Genomic DNA, 5,000 nt, shown 5'->3' on the forward strand with positions numbered 1-5,000 from the left:
AATCCGTTGGGGTTTCCCCGTGCATCAAATCCTGCCGACAACGTACAGTTTTGGGGGCACTCTTGGTGTCAAGACTTCACTGACGGTGGCGATCCACGGCAAATCCTCAGACCAAAAACATGTCAGGGAATCCATGAAAATTGCCTGCACTGGAAAAAGCAGTGCGCCACCTTCGCAGCTGAAATAGCTCAGTTGGGAGAGCGTTAGACTGAAGATCTAAAGGTCCCTGGTTCAATCCCGGGTTTCAGCACAGTCCCTCTTCACGTCCTGACTTGGCAAATAGTTTGAGAAGACCTTTGCTGAAAGGACCTTCTCACATGAACTCTGACTCTCATGAGCACTGACTTCTTTTGAAGGGCTCAGTCGTGTTGTACAATCTGACAGTCCTTTGCTGCCACATCATTCCAGTCGAAGATAATGGACATGACCAGGAAAATGCCAGCTGTGGGATTTCAAGCAGTGCCTTCTGAGAGAAAAGAGTCTTAATCTGGCGCTTGAGACCAATCATCCACACAACCTAAAACGGTGCCCTGATCAGGAAAAAACTGTGACCTTGTGAGGTTTGCCGACAACGTACAGTTTTGGGGGCACTCTTGGTGTCAAGACATCACTGATGGTGGCGATCCATGGGAAGTCATCAGACCAAAATCGTGTCAGAGGATTCATGGGAATTCATGTGAGATCCCCCAAAACCGTGAGCTGCAATACCACTCACGAGTTGACAAGTCTCATGGTTGCTTTTGGCAAACATTTTCCATTGCATTTCGACTGATATACAACGGCATAATCTGTGAGGTTCTACGTTTGTGACAATTTGTTGTGGCCGAGTGGTTAAGGCGATGGATTAGAAATCCATTGGGGTTTCCCCGCACATCAAATCCAGCCGACAACGCACAGTTTTGGGGGCACTCGTGGTGTCAAGACACCTGAGCAAATAGGTCAGCCAGAAGGACCACGATGGACCATCCTAAATCCCACTAAGTCGTGAGCTGGAAGGACCACAGTGGGTCATCCTGAATATCACTAAATTGGCAAGCAGTTGTCCTTGCAATTTAACCACTGGTCTTTCGGGGCAGTCATGGTGTCAGGACGCCTGTGACCACGATGGATCATCCGAAATCCCACTAAGTAGTTGTGAGCCCGAAGGGCCACAATGGGTCTTCCTAAATAAAGCTAACACATGTTCAAACTAACCGGTTCAAATTCTGCCGACAACGTGCAGTTTTGGGGGCACTTGTGGTGTCAGGACGTCTGTGACATTTCAACTGAAAAACAACGGTAAAGAAGAAGCGAAGTTCTTTGCAAGTTGTTGTGGCCGAGTGGTTAAGGCGATGGACTAGAAATACATTGGGGTTTCCCCGCGCAGGTTCAAATCCTGCCGACAACGTACAGTTTTGGGGGCACTTGTGGTGCCAAGACTCCACTGACGGTGGCGATCCATGGCAAATCCTCAGACCAAAAACATGTCAGGGGATCCATGAAATCCTTTTCAGTCATGGTGTAAGGACGCCTGTTACAATAGAGATCTAGGTGAAATTGCCTGCACTGGAAAAAGCAGTGCGCCACCTTCGCAGCTGAAATAGCTCAGTTGGGAGAGCGTTAGACTGAAGATCTAAAGGTCCCTGGTTCAATCCCGGGTTTCAGCACAGTCCCTATTTACGTCCTGACTTGGCAAATAGTTTGAGAAGGCCTTTGCTGAAAGGACCTTCTCACATGAACTCTGACTCTCTTGAGCACTGACTTCTTATGAAGGGCTCAGCCGTGTTGTACAATCTGACAGTCCTTTGCTGCCACATCATTCCAGTCGAAGATAATGGACATGACCAGGAAAATGCCAGCTGTGGGATTTCAAGCAGTGCCTTCTGAGAGAAAAGAGTATTAAACTGGCGCTTGAGACCAATCATCCACACAACCTAAAACAGTGCCCTGATCAGGAAAAAACTGTGACCTTGTGAGGTTTGCCGACAACGTACAGTTTTGGGGGCACTCTTGGTGTCAAGACATCACTGATGGTGGCGATCCATGGGAAGTCATCAGACCAAAATCGTGTCAGAGGATTCATGGGAATTCATGTGAGATCCCCCAAAATCGTGAGCTGCAATACCACTCACGAGTTGACAAGTCTCATGGTTGCTTTTGGCAAACATTTTCCATTGCATTTCGACTGATATACAACGGCATAATCGGTGAGGTTCTACGTTTGTGACAATTTGTTGTGGCCGAGTGGTTAAGGCGATGGATTAGAAATCCATTGGGGTTTCCCCGCACATCAAATCCAGCCGACAACGCACAGTTTTGGGGGCACTCGTGGTGTCAAGACACCTGAGCAAATAGGTCAGCCAGAAGGACCACGATGGACCATCCTAAATCCCACTAAGTCGTGAGCTGGAAGGACCACAGTGGGTCATCCTGAATATCACTAAATTGGCAAGCAGTTGTCCTTGCAATTTAACCACTGGTCTTTCGGGGCAGTCATGGTGTCAGGACGCCTGTGACCACGATGGATCATCCGAAATCCCACTAAGTAGTTGTGAGCCCGAAGGGCCACAATGGGTCTTCCTAAATAAAGCTAACACATGTTCAAACTAACCGGTTCAAATTCTGCCGACAACGTGCAGTTTTGGGGGCACTTGTGGTGTCAGGACGTCTGTGACATTTCAACTGAAAAACAACGGTAAAGAAGAAGCGAAGTTCTTTGCAAGTTGTTGTGGCCGAGTGGTTAAGGCGATGGACTAGAAATCCATTGGGGTTTCCCCGCGCAGGTTCAAATCCTGCCGACAACGTACAGTTTTGGGGGCACTTGTGGTGCCAAGACTCCACTGACGGTGGCGATCCATGGCAAATCCTCAGACCAAAAACATGTCAGGGGATCCATGAAATCCTTTTCAGTCATGGTGTAAGGACGCCTGTTACAATAGAGATCTAGGTGAAATTGCCTGCACTGGAAAAAGCAGTGCGCCACCTTCGCAGCTGAAATAGCTCAGTTGGGAGAGCGTTAGACTGAAGATCTAAAGGTCCCTGGTTCAATCCCGGGTTTCAGCACAGTCCCTATTTACGTCCTGACTTGGCAAATAGTTTGAGAAGGCCTTTGCTGAAAGGACCTTCTCACATGAACTCTGACTCTCTTGAGCACTGACTTCTTATGAAGGGCTCAGCCGTGTTGTACAATCTGACAGTCCTTTGCTGCCACATCATTCCAGTCGAGGATCATGGACATGACCAGGAAAATGCCAGCTGTGGGATTTCAAGCAGTGCCTTCTGAGAGAAAAGAGTCTTAATCTGGCGCTTGAGACCAATCATCCACACAACCTAAAACGGTGCCCTGATCAGGAAAAAACTGTGACCTTGTGAGGTTTGCTGACAACGGAGGACACTCTAAAGAAGCCAGACAAAGCAACACACTCCTCAGCCTCCCTGGGAAAGTCTATTCCAGGGTGCTGGAGAGAAGGGTACAACTGTTGGTCGAACCTCTGCTACAAGAGGTCCAATGTGGTTTTCGTCCTGGTCACGGAACACTAGACCAGCTCTGTGACAAGTTGTTGTGGCCGAGTGGTTAAGGCGATGAACTAATCCATTGGGGTTTCCCCGTGCATCAAATCCTGCCGACAACGTACAGTTTTGGGGGCACTCTTGGTGTCAAGACTTCACTGACGGTGGCGATCCATGGCAAATCCTCAGACCAAAAACATGTCAGGGAATCCATGAAAATTGCCTGCACTGGAAAAAGCAGAGAACCACCTTCGCAGCAGAAATAGCTCAGTTGGGAGAGCGTTAGACTGAAGATCTAAAGGTCCCTGGTTCAATCCCGGGTTTCAGCACAGTCCTTCTTTACGTCCTGATTTGGCAAATAGTTTGAGAAGGCCTTTGCTGAAAGGACCTTCTCACATGAACTCTGACTCTCATGAGCACTGACTTGTTTTGAAGGGCTCAGCCGTGTTGTACAATCTGACAGTCCTTTGCTGCCACATCATTCCAGTCGAAGATAATGAACATGACCAGGAAAATGCCAGCTGTGGGATTTCAAGCAGTGCCTTCTGAGAGAAAAGAGTCTTAATCTGGCGCTTGAGACCAATCATCCACACAACCTAAAACGGTGCCCTGATCAGGAAAAAACTGTGACCTTGTGAGGTTTGCTGACAACGGAGGACACTCAAAAGGAGCCAGACAAAGCAACACACTCCTCAGCCTCCCTGGGAAAGTGTATTCCAGGGTGCTGGAGAGAAGGGTACAACTGTTGGTCGAACCTCTGCTACAAGAGGTCCAATGTGGTTTTCGTCCTGGTCACGGAACACTAGACCAGATCTGTGACAAGTTGTTGTGGCCGAGTGGTTAAGGCGATGAACTAATCCATTGGGGTTTCCCCGTGCATCAAATCCTGCCGACAACGTACAGTTTTGGGGGCACTCTTGGTGTCAAGACTTCACTGACGGTGGCAAATCCTCAGACCAAAAACATGTCAGGGAATCCATGAAAATTGCCAATGCAATGGAAAATGTTTGCCAAAAGCAACCATGAGACTTGTCAACTCGTGAGTGGTATTGCAGCTCACGGTTTTGGGGGATCTCACATGAATTCCCATGAATCCTCTGAAACGATTTTGGTCTGATGACTTCCCATGGATCGCCACCATCAGTGATGTCTTGACACCAAAATCGTGTCGGAGGATTCATGGGAATTCATGTGAGATCCCCCAAAACCGTGAGCTGCAATACCACTCACGAGTTGACAAGTCTCATGGTTGCTTTTGGCAAACATTTTCCATTGCATTTTGACTGATATACAACGGCATAATCTGTGAGGTTCTACGTTTGTGACAATTTGTTGTGGCCGAGTGGTTAAGGCGATGGATTAGAAATCCATTGGGGTTTCCCCGCACATCAAATCCTGCCGACAACGCACAGTTTTGGGGGCACTCGTGGTGTCAAGACACCTGAGCAAATAGGTCAGCCAGAAGGACCACGATGGACCATCCTAAATCCCACTAAGTCGTGAGCTGGAAG

The 5,000-nt window shown here is 48.3% G+C and overlaps 4 non-coding genes across 4 annotated transcripts; all 4 read left to right on the forward strand.

Moving 5' to 3' along the window:
• Positions 1-177: 177 nt before the first annotated feature.
• Positions 178-250, forward strand: trnaf-gaa (transfer RNA phenylalanine (anticodon GAA)). Its single transcript has one exon. It is a non-coding gene; the product is annotated as a tRNA-Phe (tRNA).
• A 1,323-nt stretch (positions 251-1,573) lies between these two features.
• Positions 1,574-1,646, forward strand: trnaf-gaa (transfer RNA phenylalanine (anticodon GAA)). Its single transcript has one exon. It is a non-coding gene; the product is annotated as a tRNA-Phe (tRNA).
• Positions 1,647-2,701: 1,055 nt separating this feature from the next.
• Positions 2,702-2,783, forward strand: trnas-aga (transfer RNA serine (anticodon AGA)). Its single transcript has one exon. It is a non-coding gene; the product is annotated as a tRNA-Ser (tRNA).
• Positions 2,784-2,969: 186 nt separating this feature from the next.
• On the forward strand, positions 2,970-3,042 carry trnaf-gaa (transfer RNA phenylalanine (anticodon GAA)). Its single transcript has one exon. It is a non-coding gene; the product is annotated as a tRNA-Phe (tRNA).
• Positions 3,043-5,000: the final 1,958 nt, after the last annotated feature.

Source organism: Doryrhamphus excisus, chromosome 3 (assembly GCF_030265055.1).
Source record: "Doryrhamphus excisus isolate RoL2022-K1 chromosome 3, RoL_Dexc_1.0, whole genome shotgun sequence".
In the NCBI taxonomy this organism is placed as follows: Eukaryota; Metazoa; Chordata; class Actinopteri; order Syngnathiformes; family Syngnathidae; genus Doryrhamphus; species Doryrhamphus excisus.